Source organism: Prionailurus viverrinus, chromosome C2 (assembly GCF_022837055.1).
Source record: "Prionailurus viverrinus isolate Anna chromosome C2, UM_Priviv_1.0, whole genome shotgun sequence".
Lineage (NCBI taxonomy): Eukaryota > Metazoa > Chordata > Mammalia > Carnivora > Felidae > Prionailurus > Prionailurus viverrinus.
The window spans coordinates 70,386,202-70,406,818 of NC_062569.1; the positions used below are offsets into that span (position 1 = coordinate 70,386,202).

General features: G+C 37.8%; 1 long non-coding RNA gene and 1 pseudogene across 1 annotated transcript in view; both read left to right on the forward strand.

Moving 5' to 3' along the window:
- The window catches only part of LOC125175278 (uncharacterized), a 39,709-nt gene extending 23,199 nt beyond the window's left edge, over positions 1-16,510 (forward strand). Inside the window, exons 3-4 of the long non-coding RNA XR_007155736.1 lie at positions 14,085-14,231; positions 16,389-16,510. This is a non-coding gene — a long non-coding RNA (uncharacterized LOC125175278). The remainder of the gene's footprint in view (positions 1-14,084; positions 14,232-16,388) is intronic.
- Positions 16,511-16,832: 322 nt separating this feature from the next.
- On the forward strand, positions 16,833-18,025 carry LOC125174465 (ras-GEF domain-containing family member 1A-like; annotated as a pseudogene).
- The last annotated feature ends 2,592 nt before the right edge of the window (positions 18,026-20,617 follow it).

Consider the following 20,617-nt stretch of genomic DNA (forward strand, 5'->3'; position numbering starts at 1 on the left):
AAATATAATGTAATACACACACACACACATATATATATGTATATATATATATATACACACACATATACATATACATATGTATATGTATATGTGTGTGTATATATATATATATATATATATGTATATATATATATATGTGTGTGTGTGTATATATATATATATATGTAATATTTTCCGGTAATCATATTAGAAAAGTAGAGAGTGAGATTGACTTTACTAATTATGTTATTTAGCCTATATATTCAAAATATTACTGCTTCAACATGTAATCTACATAAAATATTTTAATGAAATACTTTGTATTCTTTTTAAAAAATTGATTCTTAGAAGTCTGGGAATACTTAAATTTCTAGCACACCTCCATTTGAATTAACCACATTTCAAGTGTCAATAGCCATATGTGGCTAGCAGCTACCATATATTGGTCAGTACAACTTTCTAGACAAATTATTTTATTCTAATAACAACTTTAAAAAACATTTATTAAAAATGTATGAAAACACCTTTCCACATCTTTGTATTTAACTAAATCTCAATTCGAGAAGATCGTGTTTGTCCAGGTTTTGACAATGTGGCCAGTTTCACACAGCCCAAACGGCAGGGATGTCAATCATCTTTTAGAGAATGTAGGTTGTGCAACGAATCCCAATTATCCAGCCTCCATGACAGGGGCTGTGATGGCTTTGCCTGGAATTTCAAAAATGGACTCAACTTGAAAGTGACATATTTCATCGTGTTCATTGCAAAACTGATGCCTTATCAGAAAACCTATTTTTCTACTGCCTCTAGAATACTGACCACTGACTGCACACAGATTTATGCAGGCTTCATATATCCTGCAGACAGTTCTTTCTGCAAGCCTCAAAGCAGAGAAAGTTAATCCAGATTTATGCTTTATTGCAAATATTTTGCGTGATGTGGAATGAGAGCTTGAATAGAGATGTTACATAATAATTAGCTTTTTGAGCAAAAACATTTAAACACACTTCTTTCCTTTTTCTTCCTTTTTTTTTGTCTCATTTCTATCTGAAAATAGAAATGGGAGACAGTTTGTAAAGTTCTCAGTAGAGAAGGGTTATAATTAGGTTTGAATCAGATTCGAAGCTTCCATCCGTGAGGTCCCAGTCAATTAAACAGAGCTTGTCTCTGTGAAATACCTTTTAAGAGGAGGCATTTCAAAAGGAAACATGTTTTCCTCACCAACTTTCCAAATGTATCTGAGTCATATAACTTAGATTCATATAAAGTTCTTTGTAGAAACCTTAGAGACCTTCTGAAGGAATTAGTCTTCACTTCATAGCCATGAACACTTGCAAGGAAATGCAAATGTCATGCATCCAGGGAGTGAAAGACTTCAGGATTCCCACCCTTGAATCTTGATCCTGTGCTAATTTTAAGACCTCAAATTCCTCAGGTACTTAATCTCTGGTGAGGTTATAGTTTCAAGATGCTTAAACATCAAAAGAGTTAAGCAGACACAAACTTTTAGAGTTGTCAGACTTGTGATTTCTTCTGGTCCACAAATTCCTAGCTTTGATGAACTGTCCTGGAATCGTCTCTAGTGCTGATCATAAATATGGATTTCTGGATCCTTTCCTCATCCTCACCTTTGGATCTCTCAGAGTAGGTCTTGGGATTGTAGTTACCAAAGCCCTCAGGTGATCTCTGCTAGGTCAGGTTGGAGAACCTCCATCGTTGCATCCTGCAACTGAGAAAATGGAAAATGAAAGATTTTCAAGTATTTGCCTTGTATCCCATGGCTAGCAGATATCACACCTAGGATTCAGAACCCATTTGTGCTTTCCCCTAAATGAGCCAGTATGTCTAAATCATATTCCATACCATACACTGAACTGATAAAAGGAAGGGGGAAAATCGGGCTTATTTTATACATATTGCAACAGTGAGGATTTTTTAAAAAATGGATTCACTTGAATTAAGCAGATTCCCTTTCCTCAATTATTTAATCAAGCTCTTCCTATCAAACTTTGTTATAGTGTTCTTCAGAGAAACTTACAAGCAAGTTCTCCTAAGCCCTTCTCTCGTTTTTAAGGTATATGAGGTTTAAGATAATGTAAGAAGATGCCCACATATTTTTTTGTGGCAGCTGGAATCATTTAGGTAGGTTTATGTAAATTTTATGCAAATTTAACACATTTTATGCCCCTAAACTTATGGCGATCATAACTATTTTATTCACCAAAAGTTGGCCTTCAGCGAGATCCTACTGAAGACTGATGATCTATGCGGCCTCCTTCTGCCTGGCTTTCTGTGACATTTATCATCATCATCCTACTTGGATACTCAAAGACTTGCGGTATGAATATAAGGTCTGAATATAAGACCTGATTTTCTTCCAACCCAGGCCAAACTATCTATAGTAGGCATTTAGAGGCTCATTCCTCGGAGCTGCCTTTCCAACTCCCCAGTACAACTCATCTTGATTCATTTATGCCACTGTTTAGATTACAATTTCACCGAGTAAAAAGACACACCCTAATATGTATGGAAAATATTACTAAATTGTATTAGATTTAAGAGTGACTGTTTGCCAGCAGCTAAATGTAGAAAGAATAAGTTCCTGACAATGCAACTGTAGAGAAAATTTTAAGGGGTGATGATTTCATTAATTTTCAGAGCTTTACAGCCAGCTGGCAGAGGTTCGTCTATACCATTGTGGCTGACTGCCTTTGAAATTACTTTCTTTTCTTAAATTAACCTGTGTTAAAATGATACAATAGCAATAATAGTGAAATAAAATTAGCCTCTTTATATAATCTTAAAGCATCTTAACTAACTTAAATAATAGTACCCTGAGTTTATAACTGCTGCAATGTACCCTATAAAAAGAGATTGGTATTAGGAACATTTATAGATCCTCATATTTTATCAATAGATAAATAACATTTAGAAAATTGAATCATATATACATGAAGTACAAAGAAGCCTCTAGCCTAAAGAAAGAATTCTTCATTTAAATCCTATATCCTGTATAGGATCCTGTATATCTCTGTATTAAATCCAATACCTACTTGTCTCACTTGTGGTGGAAAGAGCACCAAGCCTGGAGCCACCTAGCTCGGGTGATGGTTCTGTCATTTTATGTATGTGATCTTAGACCAGTAACAGAACTTCACTGGGCCTCAGTTTGCTTATGTACAAAATGGGGCTATTAACTTTAATGTTGCCTTCTTTACATGGTATTCTAAAAATAAAATAATAAATGCCACTGACAAGGGAGGAAAAACTTGACTCCCCTGAATTCTAAGGAGTTTGTCTCATGTAGAGAAAAAAAAAGTCAGAGTAAGAGGTTATGCCGCAGTTTCTACACTTTTTATAGTGCCTGCAGAGGAAGGTCCTAGATTAGGACAATTGTGTCTGAGAGGTAGGAGAGAAGGGAGAACACAGGGGGAAAGGGGTGTCAGGGCATCATGAGCATAGCATTCCTCAAAAAAAGGTGAGAGAGAACATTCATGTGAAATGGATGGACGGATGAACAGAGGGACGATAGATGGACAGACAGACAGACAGATGGACTGAGCAGGCAAGTCCCTGCACCACTTTTTTAAGACAACCATCAGTCAAGATCTACTTTGGGGTAGCTGCTCAGTAAGTCATGAGGGTGGCCCAGAATTCTTTCAGTTTATCATGTAAATTTTTATCATTATTAAGCTTTTGTACAAATGCCAAGTATTCCTGTTTCTTTTCTTAATGACACTTTTTTAGCGTATATTTATTTTTGAGAGAGACAGAAAGAGATCACGAGAGGGGAGGGGCAGAGATAGAAGGAGACAGAGAATCCCAAGAAGGCTTTGTGCTGTCAGCACAGAGCCCCACATGGGCTCAACCTCACAGATGGTGAGATCATGACCTGAGCCAAAATCAAGAGTTGGAGGTTTAACTGACTGAGCCACCCAGGTGTCCCCAAGTATTTCTGTCTTTTAAATATGGTCACTGGTGGGCAACCTGGCCACTTCAGGAGGAGCCCCATTCCACTACTGGTAAGAGTGACCTTCTTTAACTTGCACTGAAATCTTTTCATTCTGGTGACTGTTACGTTGGATCCTGACTCTAGCTTCAGACTCACAGAATACTTTTTCTCCCTTTTTTTTTTAACGTTTATTTATTTTTGAGACAGGCAGAGACAGAGCATGAACGGGGGAGGGTCAGAGAGAGAGGGAGACACAGAATCTGAAACAGGCTCCAGGCTCTGAGCTGTCAGCACAGAGCCCCACGCAGAGCTTGAATTCACAAACCACAAGATCATGACCTGAGCCAAAGTTGGTTGCTTACCCGACTGAGCCACCCAGGCACCCTTCAAATTCTTTATCATAAGAGGAAATAGATCCTGGAGACATATAAGGCAAGGCAAGATCTCTTCAGTGTTTTGGTGTAATTCCAGATCATCTCATCTTGTTAGTGGAAGGCATCATGCAACTGGGGACTGCCTATTCACTGTAGAATTTTGTTTTATTGTATTCTGATGCCATTTATAGCAGCTTGCTTTTTATTTTCTGTTATAGACCTCTAATCTCATAGGATAATAATTGACTCTTTCAATTGCTCATTAGTTGAGTCTGGCCCTCTCCATATGAAGAAAAAAGATTTTTTTTAAATCCCTATTCTCATAACACTTTCTGGAGGGCATTTTTAATTTTCCAGACTAGCTGTTCACTAATCAGTAGCCCAAGAGTTTATGTGTTCTAAATGGTACCTTACTAATTTTGAAAAACTAGGATGGCTTGCAGAATTTCCAAAGTCAGGTCTCACAAAAAATCCAGCAAAGACACTAGTAAAAATGAGATAACATTCTATGCCTAAATTTAGTGACAGACATTTAGCCAAGTTTATTTTTCACCAGATACTTAAGTTCACAGATTTTTCTAACAAAGAGTGGTTAAGATCTAAATTGCCATATGACCAGGAATTTAAAGGAAGAGATTAAATAAAGTGACCTTTCAGTCTAACCCCTATTATATCTATTTGAGCATCAAATTGGGCAAATCCTTTTTACAAAGTCCCCATTCCCCCCCCCCCTCCCTTTAGGGCACATATTAGCTTCAGCATATCCACTAAGGTGTTAGACCAAAGGGAATTCCAGTCTTTTGATTCTTGGCCTAATTTTGTCCTTATATTGCTGGTTATGGACATAGGGGTCCCTTGTACACATTGAACAGAACTTAATAAAGATTTAAAAAAGGAAAAATAACAAGGAAACAGGGAAAGAAATTTGAAAAAAACAATACAGTATTTTCTCCTTTGGGGAGCTCTGGATATAAATCAGGGCGTGGTAAAAAAGTGAGTCATTATACCGCTGCCTACTCCTTTTGTGCCTAAGATGATGATACCATGGAAATAATGCTACCTGAAAGGCATTTATGTAACTATTAGCCTCTGAAACAATAGACAGGAGCAGTGTATTGTTCTGGAAAATGTTCAAGGAGGAGGAATCATTTTGTCCTCTTTAAAATTTAATATCTATTTTCTTTCTGTATCATTTGGAGGAAGCTCCTTTTTTTCTTTTCTTAAGCAAAATAAGTGTTTTGCACTAGTAGGTAGTGAGTGAATTCTTCTTGCCAGCAGGAAGAAAAGCAATTTTTGAATGCCAAATATAGCTCCTTTGTGTGAAAATATCACATAGCCAGAGACATTTTAGAGAAGAAAGGAAAGATACATGTTCTGAATTAATATTTTTAAAATGTACAGGCAGAGGAATGTTAGCAATGGAACAGGAAGAAATTGACATAAATAGACTGAGAAGAAACAAATAATCTTATCTACAGTCACGGCAGCCCCAAAGCCTGAATGTTTGTCCTATCTGCAATGCTCTTGGCATTTTCTGTGATCTCAGAATGATAATTTATCTTCCTAGTCCATGTCTATAGGAGATAGGTGTTTCTAATCATCCTGTTTAGTTCAAGACATCTCTTCCTTACCTTACCTTCCTCTTCTTGTTTCTATGTAAGATTGCCAACTAGGTAAAGCATGAGGCACCCTGGACATAAAAGATGTCCCTAGCACTGGGGACAGAAATAGAACGATTTCCTACGTGGCTGTCTTTAGGTCTAAATCACATTGACACCTTTGGAATTCCATGCACCATGAGGAGTCTCTTGACTCATTATTTTCATATAGCAGGCAATCAGCCAGTTACAAAGAGTTTTGATAGAGATGGTGAGCATCTATTACTTTTATCCACCCAATATCCTTTCCTGCTTCATTTGGCAATGACATATGTTTTTCCTTTGACAAACTAACCACCCTGTCTCACGTGATCTTGGTGACACTGTCAGTCCAGTTTTCCTGCCTTTTTGTGAGTGGACCTGTGACCCAAACTTGAAGAGTAAGACACTGTTGCAAGAATTTGAGTCTTGAGCAGAAGATTTTGACACAAAAATGGACCATGGCTAGTGATTCAGTTTGCTGGTGGCAACCTGAAAAGAGTTCTCACTGATCCATTAATCCTCTTAAGTAGACCGTGTGAATTGTCCTGATTTCTTCTTCCCTTAGGCCTGGCTAATCAGTTTCTTTGATTTCATCAGTGACTTCACATCACTGCAATGAATTTGATTTTGAAGTTGGCCAAGATAGTTGCAGCCAAAAAAATCCTAACTGCAACAAGCAGAAATATTTCCTCAGTATGACTCATCTGTTAGTAAGATATGTAGGTGAAAAGCTTGTGGGGAAATAGTGTTCTTCCTTTCAGAAACTCATCCATTGGCTTATGTCTTCCTATTATGTTTGTTTCCATTTTATTCATTCATTCGTTCCATTGTATTGTCTTTTATACATTCATTTGTTGACTATCTACCATTTTCTAGGCAGTAAGGGTATTCTCTTTAGATACCTGCATGGTGTACTTCTTCATCTCCCTAACTCTTTGCATGAATGCCACCTTCTCAATGAGACCCCTGACCTCCTTTCTCAGCCTACAGTCCTAATCCCCTTATCCTGATTTTTATAGCATTTTCTGCCTTTTCAGGTAGCATGTAATTTTACTTATTTATTCTATGTTTTATTTATTGTCCATCCTCCTGAAGTAAAGAACAAACTCCAAGAAAACTGGAATTTTTTCTTTGTTCATTCTTGTGTTCCCAGCACCTCACTTAGTGCCTGACATTTATTGAATTGTACATTTATTGTACATTATGTCAATTGTACAATAATGTCAATTGTACAATAATGTCAATACATTTATTGACATTTATTGAAATGTACAAATTTTTTTTAAAAGTGTGAGATACATACATTACTAAAGGAGTGTACTGTGACTTTTTAATATATCCACTTGGCTAGGCTGAACTACATTCCTTAAAATTCCCTTCGCTGTTATGTTTTCCATAAAGGTGGGACACAAGGGAAGTTCTTGTGGGGAATTTGGAGGGTAGAAATAAAGCAATTGCCATGTCACAGCTAGTCCATGTGTTGCTCATGTTCTGGCTCACCTCATTGATGTGACGCAGCAGCCAGGCCCGCCACAGCTCCACCTCGTATGGCTTTTCCTTTAGCTTTACTTGACTCCTGGACCAGGTGTGTGTTTTATCTGTATGACCAAGAGCCCTCACTTCATCAGTGTATTCACACCACCAAAGTCAGAGGCAATAAGAACACACACATTTTGTAGTTTCATGGGCTCAAATCATGTTTGTGATTCCAGCTTGTCTTTGACCGACTTTAAATCAATCTTCCCTTTCCAACTGGTTGCCTTAGACTTCAAGTTTCAGTGTCAGATTAAAGACAATAGCCTTGTGGAGGCTGATTCACCATCTCTTAGGATTGTATAAGGTCTAATCCTTTTTATTTTCCTTTTTTGAAATCCGTCGACCTGCCTACCTACCTACCCACCCATTTTAATGTCTATATACTGAATGAATTCTAACCCCTGTCTGACACAGACTTTGGTACCTGGAAATGGGCTAAGGTGCTGCCATAGCAAAACCTAAAATGTGGGAGTGGCAGTGGAATGAGGCATTATGCAGAAGTTGGAAACACTGTAACATTTTTGAGGGGAATATCACTAAAAGTTTTAAGTGCCTTGAATATGCTCTTTGTAGAATTTTGAATTACGTGGTGGCTGGCAGTGAGAACTTAAAAGGAGTAGGAGGAGAATCTTACTGGAAACTGGCGTAAAGTACAGAAATGGTCCAAGCTAAGGAGATTTCCAAAGTGTTTCCTTACCACCTGATTTCTTCTTGTTTGAAGTAAAATGTGAGATGCAGGAGAGAGAAAGGTAAGGGGTTGACACAAACAAACAGAAAAGCTGGGAATTGAGGGTTTGAAAGCTCTAAGATGCTTCAGGTGGTCCAGGATGATGCTAAAATTAAAAAAAAAAAAAAAAGGAAGGAAGGAGAAAAGGAAAAAGGTCTGAGCAAGGATTTAATCCAGGGCGATGCCAGAAAAACACTGTGTTAAAGAAGATAAAGTGCAAAGTACGGCCATAGAATATCTTATTCAAATCTCAAAAAGGTCTAAAGTGGTGCCTCAGATGAACTTCAGTCAGATTGAAGGCCCTCTAAAGAGATTAAAGTGTACCACAGAGGGTCTCTCCATCAAACTACTTCTAGGAACTTTCAGGGCCTTGTCTTTCAGGCATCTCAGCAGCAGCCCAAGATAGAGAGGGGTTTATCCAGAAGAGGTTATGGGTGTGGCTTTTGTCTATTGGGTTTGACCCCAAGACGTCATAAGGGACTCACAAAGTTCTCAAAGGAGAAATCTGCACAAACATCACCAGCTTGGGCTGAGAGGGACAGAAACAGTACAGAATGAGGAGAGTTGGCCTTTGAATCCTCAGAATTTTAGCACCTTCTTCTTTTTGTGAAAATGTTAAGATAGCTAAGAGGGTGGAACCAGGAGCCCAGAGGGCAGAGTGGGAAAACATGAAGAATTACTTCGGATTGGAGAACTAACCAAAGACTTTCAACATCAATTTGCTTAGCTGAATTTCAGAATTGCATGGGACCAGTAATTCCCCTGTGTTTCCTACCCTGGTCTTTGAACATGACTGTCTATAATGGCTATCCCATGCCAGGCCTACCATTGCATGTTGCAGGGGGTGGGGGGCAGATAATTTGTCTCTTTTGCTTCCCAGGTCTGCAGATGGCAAGGAAATATACTTGACAAGTTATGTTTGAGGAATTATACTTGAGGGACCTCATCCATACTTGGACCTGATTCAGATGATGAGATTCTGGGGTTTGAGTAGATATTGAGAATTTTGAACTCTTTGGGAGCAGGACGAACATTTTACATTGAGAACCAGAGAATGGACTATGGGTGCCTCCCAGTGATCCCTGACTCCTGGGATTCACACTCTGGTGTAGTGTCTTCCTGCTGAGTAGTGTTTGGGTTTATTGACTCACTTCTAACAAGCAGAATACAGCAGAAGTGATAGGATGTCAGTTCTGAGCTGAGGTTATAAAAAGTTGTGGTTTCCATTTGGGAGACTCTCTCCACTATCTGTTCAATGTCTCAATCTGGGAAAATCCAGCTGCCATGTCATGAGGCAGCCTGTGGCAAGTTCCATGGGAGTGAACTTGAAAGTGGACCTTCTGAGGTTTGCCAACTGCCATGTGAATAAGGTTGGAAACAGGTCCTCCCCAGTCAATCCTTGAGATCACTGCATCCCCAGCCAAAACCTTGATTATAGCTCATAAGAGATGCTGAGCTAAAACTAGCCAGGAAGCTGCTCCTGGATTCCTGATCCACAAAAACTATTGGACAACAAATGTTTCATAATTTTCAGCTTCTATGTGTTGGGATAATTTGCTATACAGAAATGGGTAAAAAATACACTTCTATTCCAGAGGATAGTCTTCACTCTAAAATTCTAATTGCTATTATATAATGTTTTGTGAAGGGGCAATTCCAATCTTTAACAGGATGATCTTGTCAATGAACATTTATGCACCATTTGAAGAAGGCCAACCCCAAGTTTCTGTCTCCTATCTTTCCACTGTCTTGCTTGATCTTTTTGATTAATTGATTCCTTTAATTATAAAATGATAGCTAAAAATGTCATTAGAGTGTGATGTTCCATTGTGTCCTTACACTTCTCCCGGGTTAGAATGCTCAAAGATAAATGGGCTGCATCAATACCTAACAGTAGCTCACTTGTTGGCTTGTTTTTTCTGTACCAGGAACTGTGTGAAAATTGCTTTTTATATAATCCTTTTAGATAATTCTTTTTTTTTAATTTTTTATTAAAAAAATTTTTTTAACGTCTATTTATTTTTGAGACAGAGAGAGACAGAGCATGAACGGGGGAGGGTCAGAGAGAGAGAGAGGGAGACACAGAATCTGAAGCAGGCTCCAGGCTCTGAGTTGTCAGCACACAGTCCGACTCGGGGGTCGAACGCACAAACCATGAGATCATGACCTGAGCTCAAGTCGGATGCTTAACTGACTGAGCCACCCAGGCACCCCTAGATAATTCTTAAATCAAGGTATTGGTATCATTATTCCTACATTAAAGAGACTTGCCCAATGTCATTATTATTATTTGAAGTAAGGATCATTACTATTCCTACATTAAAGAGACTTGCCCAATGTCATTATTATTATTTGAAGTAAGGATCATTACTATTCCTACTTTAAAGAGACTTGCCCAGTATGACACATTGGTAAGAGGTGGATCTAAACTTTGAACTCAGGCCTGCCTTTCTGAGTTGTTTTTTTTTTTTAATGTTTATTCATGTTTGAGAGAGAGAGAGAGAGCGCGTGAGCAGGGGAGGGGCAGGGAGAGAGGGAGACACAGAATCCAAAGAAGGCTCCAGGCTCTGAGCTGTCAGCGCAGAGCCCGACATGGGGCTTGAACCCACAAACCATGAGATCATGACTTGGGCCAAAGTCAGATGCTTAACTGACTGAGCCACCCAGGTGCCCTTGCAAGGCCTGAGCTCTTAATAACCCCAGGCAAAGATGATCTCCTGTACCTCTTATAAGCAAGTTAATATGCTGTAATGAGTAGATTCTCCATGGCACAATACTTATGGAACAGAACTATGGCAAGCCCTTTCCATGTCTTCATGGATGTAGCTGGAGAGGGGTTTGGAATCTAAACAGACTACTTTGTCAAAGCTGAGCTCATGATGTTTTTGAAGAGAGGGGTGAATGCCCAAGATGAAATAAACTTTGTCACCAGGTTATAGCCTCTGCCCCTCAGAAAATTTTAGCATCTGAAATGTTTAGAACGTGGGAGATATTTGAACTGGCAAGTTATATTGATTTTCAGAATCAGGAGTACATGATCCTGAGGGATCAGTCTCAGGGTTCACAGAGATATTTGGCTGAATGGAACAAAAACTCCCTGCCTTTGCCTGAAACTAAGACTGCCACCTCTTTGTTCCTCACTAAGGAAAAGGGAGCTTGACATACAGTAAACTGTCATGTGCCAGAACACATGTCTTAAGTTATGCACCTAGGGTCATTCTGACAAATACCATTGACTCATTTCTTCATTATTTTCAAAAGATAATTGAAGTATAAAATATAATGGATTCCTTGATATTAACAGGTGTCTTTGCTCTATTTGAAAAAAAAAGTCTCTTTCTTTAAGGTTTTGGCGTTAGTACAATTTTTAAAAATGGAATTTTAAGTTAAGGTTCTTAACTAAATATTTGTTTCTATTTGCTTTTCCTCTCACTAATTTTCCCACAGACTTTTTTTTTTCAAGACCAAATTCCTTCTATTTCTCACTTTTAAGTTTCAGTATAATTAAAAAAATAATTGTTGGAAATACAGTCCATGGTTTGTCTCTTTTTTGGCTTTTGGTTTTTTTGTTTGTTTTTTCAGTCAATTTTCTCATTCTCAGACTATGCATTAAGTCACAGGGTGATGGTCAGGCCAAAGTTTATCTTATCACACCAGAGTTTTTAGGTCATTTCCAGTTTTCTTATTTTTTCTTTTCAGACTTTCACTTGAAAAGAAAATTAATTGGGAAACACCAGTAAAGCTTTTTTCCTTCCTCTTTCAGCTACTCACCTGCCAACTGCCAATTCTTTCTGAATTCTTTATCTGATGTGCACAAGAGACAAGGAAATTGTGGCTGTTCCTGGAGCTGGCAATAGTTAAATGGAATTCTAGACAGTGACTCAAACCCACATGTATTTTGTAGAGTCTTTTGATTACACACAGCTTTCTTGGAGACATAAAAACCTCTTGAAGGATTAGCTTGCTAGAGAGAATTACCATTTTGGAAGATTTGTGTCACATTTCAATGACAAAATTATTCAAAAAATGCTCTCTGTAAATAATCTCTAACTTCTCACAAACATCTGAGCTCTTGGGGGCCAGAATCAGGGCATGATTTGCATAGATTAAATACACACACGTACATACACACTCACATTTGCTAATCCAAAGGTCTCACGGTTGTGTTATGATACTCTCTGGAAACTTTCATCAGAATAACTGTACCAACTCTTTAAAGGAGCCTGTGATACAGACCATGAAAACACTTTTGTAGAAACCTTATTATAATCACTGATGTATTTGAGTTATATTAAGGCCACAGCTGAATTAACTTGGTTAAAATCCAAGTATGTTATATCTATCTTCTCCCCAACAGACTAATATGAAATATAAAGTTTATTTTTTCATTTAATACTTTAAGGGACATAAATCATATATTATAAACGCTTATCTTATGATGACTCTTCTGTTAGATTTAAATCTCATTTTTTTTCAAAACACAATCCTTGACATTGCTATTATCTGAGTTAGCTACATCAAGTTCCCTGAGATTAATTATTTTTACCAGAATACTGGATGTGTTGGTGGAATATTTTGTTTATTATGCTTCTGTATTATTAGACTTTCATCAAGTATTCAAGAAAATATAAAATATTAATGCTGGACAATAACTTAAAATTTTTTGCAGTTGGTTAAATTCTCATCAGAAATAGTACACAGAGGTTGAGTAATTTTGCACATTTGATTGATGACTGACCACTGTCAGTGGCCAAGAAACAAAATGCCACTCAAAATGCCAACCTTCTCTGTGAAGATGGAGTCCATGTCAAGTGAAAATGTAACTCACTTTACAAATCAGCCCAACAGTTGTCTTGGCTTTTGGGCTCCAGTCAAATATTTCATGGAAGAAAGGTAGTAGAGTGACTCTGTGCCCTTCCTCCTTATTTAAGACTTCCCTAGGTCAGGCTCCCACATTCTAACTTTCCCATCCCAAAGTAAATTGCAGTGAGAAGTTTTGGAGAAGTTATCTCTGAGCATGAAATGTTCTCTGACAGGAAAATTTCAGAGAATGTGCTCATGCTTGTATGAATATAAGCAGGTGTTTCTATGGCTGGGATGGGGGTGGGCAAGATGGAGAGGTAGATGAGGGGTGGGGGAGAGAGCTGTGATATTCCTGGAAATAATTTGCTCTCATGTCATCCTGGTAAAAGGCATCTCCCTTAAATCAGGCAGGCATAATGAATGGTGTGATACCTGGTAGCCTGCACGGTTATAAATACATGGCCTTTCATCCTAGAGATGGCCCATTACCACTCGCTGAAACAGTCTGTCACAGTGGTGCTCTGGGGCCATTCATTTTTTATGACCCCCTTGGCGACGTGACTGGGATTTCCTGAAACCAAGCTCAGGTCCCTGCCCAGTAAGTGCTCCACATTAATACCCTCTGATTCCTTTCTTCCAAAGGTTATCATGTCTTGGTTTTATTTGTGTGTGTGTGTGTGTGTGTGTGTGCGCGCGCGCATGTGTTTTCCAAAGACAAACACACACATAGAGCAACAAGCAAGCTTGGCTTTGCTGGAAACACAGCTTATTCACAGAGTGAAGCTTGGCTAAAATTCAATCTTATAATATTCAGAAAGTTCAAAGTTTCCAGTTAAATGCATAGAAAGTAAGAAATTTTGAAAAGCATTTGAAAAATTATCTCTCCATTCTGAAGGCTCAGATTTCACATTGTGAAAGGCAAAACTTTCGCATCGCAATTGCAGCAAAACAGAGCCTTCTGATTTGCTGGCTGCTTCAAATAACAGTTGTCCCTTTGATAGTATTGACACCTATCTCCTTTCACAATCTAGTGCTTCTCCTGCACTTTGTAACGTATCCCATCTGTTTTTTAGGGCCCCTGTCATAAGGAAACCTGGGAGAGCGAAGAAAGGCCTGATTGATCACAAGGTCCTATCAAATGTCAAAGCTGGCCCTGGCTGACCTCCCATCTATTCAGAGCTGCTTTGATTTAATCTCCAAACTGGCTGCTTCTCTAGGCTGTGAGTTCTGTCTGCAACCCATGTGTCAGCATTGAGATATGACCTGCTTCACGCTCCATTCATCTCATTTGAAGGACGGAAATTAAACTGGAGGGTCGAAGAGGGGAACTGCTCAAAATACACACACATTAACTGAAGGCTTTTGTGTGGGTGCATTATGAGTTTGAACAACCATTAAAAATTATATTAAAATGAAATTGATCTTTACTCCACTGAAATGGTTTAGAACTTTGCCCCCCTCCCACTACCCTCTCATCTATTCTTTCTTATAGTAATCATGTGATCCTGATATCATTAAGGTTCAAAGTAAAGGAGAGAGAAATTTACAAATTTTCAATTTGTTTTAAAAGGTGTCCTTTAGAAAATTAACTTATTGCCTGTGATTTGCACAGTAAATATTTGAAAAAAAATAGAGATCCTAAAAGCTGATAACCAGACTAACAGAAATGTAGACTGCTATGTTTAGCACTATTGATTAAAGTAAGTTTTACTTTCCAAGGTTTTTTTTTTAAACTTATTTAAAATTCAAACTTTGGAAATAGTCCTCTAACTATCCTGACACATAGCTGTAGTATAAATCTATGTATCCTCGGTTCCATTATTTCTTTCTCAACTTGCCTTGCTGTTTTTATTGGCCCTTTTACACTATTAAGCAAGGTTAGTAACTACTGAAAGCTTGATTTCTTACAGATTTGTTTGTTATAATCTCAAAAGTAAACTCTATTTCATCTACTAGTGGTGTTCCAAAATTATGACTTAGGATAATAATATTCCAAATGTGTTTGGAAAGGGAGTTATATTTATTTCTACATGTATTCATTAGCTCATACATTCGTGCACTTGTTATTTGAACTTTCTACTATAACGATACCCAGGTAGGGAAAATGCCTTCTATTCTTTATAAAGTGTATTGCACGTTTCCTGTTATAATAATAGTGCATATCCACTATCAATAAACAATCAACAAAGACAGATGAGGAGAGAGAATGAGACAGAGACAGAAAGGCAGAGACAGAGAAGGACAGACAGTATACTAACACTTTTTATTTTCCTTTGTGGAATCACATTGTTCCTTTTTGGGAGAAGACTACACTTTCAGTTGTTTTGGTCACCCCCCCTTTATGTATATATAATATCATTTTGTATGGAAGTGATGATTTTATTTTGTTAATATTTTCCTGAAGACCATTTAAGTTTAAAAAAAAAATTTGCCACTATAAATGTTATTATATAAAAATATTTTTATGCTTCCATGATTTTCTCCAAAATTCTCTAATATGAAAATAGGCTGTGCCCAATTTACTATTTTCAGTCAAAAGTGTTATCTTTTCTTTTACAGTTCTTCATTTGAATATTCACTTGGAAATAACTTTCCTTCCTAAATAATCATATGTGTTTTCTTTAGTATATATTATTTACTTGTTTTATATTTAATATGTGTAAGAGAATGAATACTATAGTGAATATTCGTGTTATTTCTACATAAACCATTTCACAGGACTTATGGAAAAGATTTCAAATCTAGCTATATGGAGGAAAAGATTCTGAGCATCTGAGGCATTCAAAGAATGCCACTTAAGCATTTAGTTTGTAAGCAGGAAAGCAGAAGAACACAATATGATTGTATCTCTCTTGTACTGCTTCTCAGTAAAATCTCTCTTCCTGCATATCCTTATGTAAATATCTTATTACTCAAGGCAGAATGTATTAAAAAATGCATTTTGCAATTTAATTCATTCCTTACAGTGCCAGGTGGGAAGCTGATTCTTTGTTTTAATATGATACTTTGCAATAGAGCTTTTTGCAATGATGGAAATGTTCTATATTTGCACTGTTCAATATGGTGGCCACTGGCTACATGTGGCTACTGAACATGTGAAATGTAGTTACCGCAACTGAGGAAGTGGATAATTGTATGTAATTTAAATTGTGGCCAGTGGCTCTCTTATTGAACAATACAGCTTTGGTAGTTTTGCCATTATTTAAAGTATGACAATAGTTTGTTAAACATTGTAGATGTTTACCCAGTTATTCAAGTTCATTTCATTAAAGAATAAGTATTAGATGGTGAGAAACTAATAGTCTTGGAATAAAATAATAAGAAGAAAGATAAAGCCTACTTGTGCACTGAAAGACATTTTTTGCGTTTTCTTTCAGAGAAGAAGATTGAAAGTTTCAATAAAGAAAGGTGATGATAATGTCTTCCTGGAACCCTTGGCTAAGATGGATTGGCAAAGAATAAAATGATCTAGGTTCTAAAATTTGGTTTTGATACTAACCACCTATTGAGTAAGTGACTTTTGGTGTCTTAGTTACTTGATAGTCATGACAAAGGGTTTGGAATAAATAATTTTCTTTGTTCTTACTGTGGATAAATTGTATGAATTTATTCTGTTTTATATTTGGAATCAAATACTACATTTTCCCTCATATCTCAGTAATGTGTTTAAGTACCCAGTGCCAGATGCCTTGTTAGTGATCAATAAGTATTGGTTGAATGAATGGCCATACTTAGCTGTCTACTTGAATCAATAGCTGCTTTCACCATCCATCCTTGTAGCTTGCTATTTTCTACACTCAGACTGGGCAAGATTTTTAAACATGGATGGTTTCGATGCAGGAGAAATCCTTTGCTACAGAGTGGTAGAGGATCATTGGCATACCTCTTTGGCCAAGCTGAAGTCCTTCTCAGCCAAGATTGTGCAGCTGTTAAAGGAGTGGACAGAGGCCTTCTCCTGTGACTTCCAGGATGAGAAGGCCATAGTTGAACCAAAGACCATTACCCACCGGGTCACACAGTGTGACTAGGAGAATGGCACAGTGAAGAAGGCTATTTCCCAAATGACACAGAGCCTGCTGCTGTAGTTGGCTGCCCAGAGCCAGCTTCAGGAGCTGTGGGAAAAGCTTCACTCACCAGCCATGGACAAAGGGTCTTTCCTCAAGGCGAAGCCGCCAGCCACTCAGAAGGACATCCTGGGTGTGTGCTTTGACCCCCTGGTGCTGGCCCAGCAGCTGACTCATATTGAGCTGGAGAGGATCAATAGCATTCACCCTGAGGATCTGATGCAGATCGTCAGCCACATGAACTCTCGGGACAAGCACCAGTGCCAAGGGGACCTGACCAAGACCTATAGCCTGGAGGCCTGTGACAATGGTTCAACTGCCTTAGCATGCTAGTGGCCACTGAGGTGTGCCAGGTGGTGAAGAAGAAGCACTGGACCCACATGCTAGAGTTCTTTCTTGCTGTGGCCCAGAAGCACTTTAATATCGGGAATTTCAACTCCATGATGGCCATCATCTCTGGCATGAACCTCAGTCCTGTGGCAAGGCTTAAGAAAACATGGTCCAAAGTCAATATGGCCAAGTTTGACATCTTGGAGCACCACATGGACCCATCCAGCAACTTCTGCAACTACCGCACGGCCCTGCAGGGCGCCACACAAAGGCCCCAGATGGCCAAAAACAGCAGAGAGAAGATTGTTATCCCTGTATTCAACCTTTTCGTTAAGGACATTTACTTCCTGCACAAAATCCATACCAATCACTTGCCCAATGGGCATGTTAACTTCAAGGAATTTAGGGAAATCTCCAGACAAATCCATGAGTTCATGACATGGACTCAGGTAGATTGTCCCTTCGAGAAGCACAAGAAGATTCAGAACTACCTGCTCACAGCACCCATCTGGAGCGAGGAAGCTCTCTTCATCATCTCCTTTGAAAGTGAAGGTCCTGAAAACCACATCGAGAAGGATAGCTGGAAGACTCTTAGGATGACTCTCCTTAACAGAGCCTGAATGCATGGATGCACCCTGCAGATGCTGGATGAAGTACACACATGCACTGAGTTTTAATCTTGATTAAAAAGGTTGAGATGAGGAGGCCTTACTCATTGGGGTCCATTTTGTATATGACCTTTATGAAAAAAAAAAAGGTAATTATTTCATGCATTAAAAAAAAAGTTTCTACTAAACCTTCGCTAAAAGGTTCTACTTCCAGAGATAGACAAGGAAGTGTGAGGTTCCAGAACTTGACTGACCTTCATAAAGGAAACTCCTCAGGATGCTCCTAAAGGCCTGAATAAAGTACACTGAGGTGATGATGGGAAGGCTGGAGAAGGGCCAGAATGCAATGAAGGCTTAACTTCCTGATACTTATCATATATAACTTCTCTGAAAAGGAGTTTCCATACCTCAGCCATACTGACTACTCTGATTACTCAAGTCCAGAATAATTAAACTTTCCTTCTTTTATATTTTGATATATCATATATTTTACTTGTTAGATATTTAATGTTACCTTTTTTGGGACATAGTTTTTAATGTGATGATGTATTTTTAATCCAATGAGACTGTTAACTTCAGTAAGGACAAAGGCACAAATCTTATCCCTGGCACACAGTTTTCTGTATCTCACAAACCTCATTCCAGTGTAATCTATTCTTCCCCACCCAAGATCAAACATATGGGAAGAAACTGTCTAAACAGGAAAGCATTGTACAGGCATTATTAGTTGTTATTATGGTAGGAATTGATATTGTAGGTAGTTTAATATTTACTGTTTTTTCTGTTACCTACTCTCATCTGGAAACTTGGTTAACATTTTTCAGAGCTCACTATAGATACTCTGAAATCTTCCCAGAATTTCTAGGATTTCAATCCTATAAGAATGTCTAAAGAAAATTCATTATGCTCTTCCCTGAGAAGAGATAATATTAAAAATTAATGACCATTTCAGTCCTCTCGGATGTAATATAATTCAGGGTAGGGGAGGAGGTCTGTCACTATCCTTTTCAAGGGCAATTCACAACAAAAATTTGAGTGATAAATCCCTGAAGCTTGATATTCTTCCCATTGTAGAATGTGAGTGTTGACAGTGTCTCCTTTTAAAAGTAGCAATATTTCATTTTAAATTAGTGCACCTGGTTGAGAAAAAAAAGGGTCAGTGTAGTAAGAGCTATATAAATACTCATATCTTTTACTCCCATGAATTTCACAACTAAAACTATATCTTAAAGAAATAGCTCAATAGAAATCAAAATCTAAGGGAATAAATACTTTACTTATGCCTAATCAATGATGAAAAGAATTTGGAAACCGTTTAAATGCTCATTACTAGGTAACGCTTAAAGAAATTAAAGTATACTACCAAGAAAAAGCATTAGAAAGATGTTAACTTTTAACATTTTAGAGCCTATATGCATAAATGTTCATGCCATAATGTCAAGTGGAAAAACGATAGAATGAATATTTTTACTTAAGTATATGAGATGTTTATATATGTATGGGCACTAACATTCCACAAATAGAGTTGTTTCTTTGGGTAGAAGGTTTCTATTATGTAAAGAACACAACTTTGGGATTAGAGCTAGGTTTGAAGTCCAACTCTGCTCCAAACTGACAGTGGCAAATTATGAAACTTTCCAAATATTAGTTATTTTTTTCCTTATTAGTGTGTGTGTGTGTGTGTGTGTGTGTGTGTGTGTGTGTGTGAAAACTAAATAAGAAAATCCACTTAAAGAGCACAGGACATAGTAGGAGCTCAATACCATTATTTCTCTTTACTAAATACCTGAGACTTCCTTAGGATGACAAATTTACTCAAATTGGTTTTTGTAGAAATTTCAATATTCTTGTTTTTGACACAAATAAGAATTTTTAGAAGGCAATTAGAAATTAAGGATTAACATGGTAGCTCTTCTATAATTGGTAATCTTTATATTTCAAGGGATTTCAGAAGGATATTAAATATCCTGAGTTGGAGGTCAATTTTTATATGCAATTGAAAATATAAAGCTCAGAATGGTATATTAATTTGTGATAACTAGTTTTATGTGTCAACTTGACTGGCCACAGGGTGCCCAGATTAAACATAATATCTGGCTGTGTCTGTGAGGGCATATCCAGATGAGATTAGTATTTGAATCAATGGACTTAGCAAAGTGAATTGCCCTTCTCAACTTAGGTGGGCATCATCCAATCCCTGGAGGGCCTGGATAGAGAAAACGCTTGAGGAAGGAGGAATTCTTCCCCTTTTCATACCTTTTTCCTGCCTTACTGTTTGAGGTGGGATATCTCATCTCATCTCATCTCATCTCATCTCATCTCATCTCATCTCATCATCTCATCTCATCTCATCTCATCTCCTCTCAATTCATCTTCTCTGGCCCTTAGACTAGGATTTACAACATATGCTCTCCTGGTTCTCAGGCAGTTGGACTCAGACTATCAGGTTTCTTGGATTTCCAGTTTGCAGATGGCAGATCATAGAACTTCTCAGCCTTGAAAATTACATGAGCCAATTCCTCATAATGAATCTCTCTCTCGATAGATGATAAAATTTTATAGATAGATATAATAGATATGTCTATTATTAGATAAATAGATGGG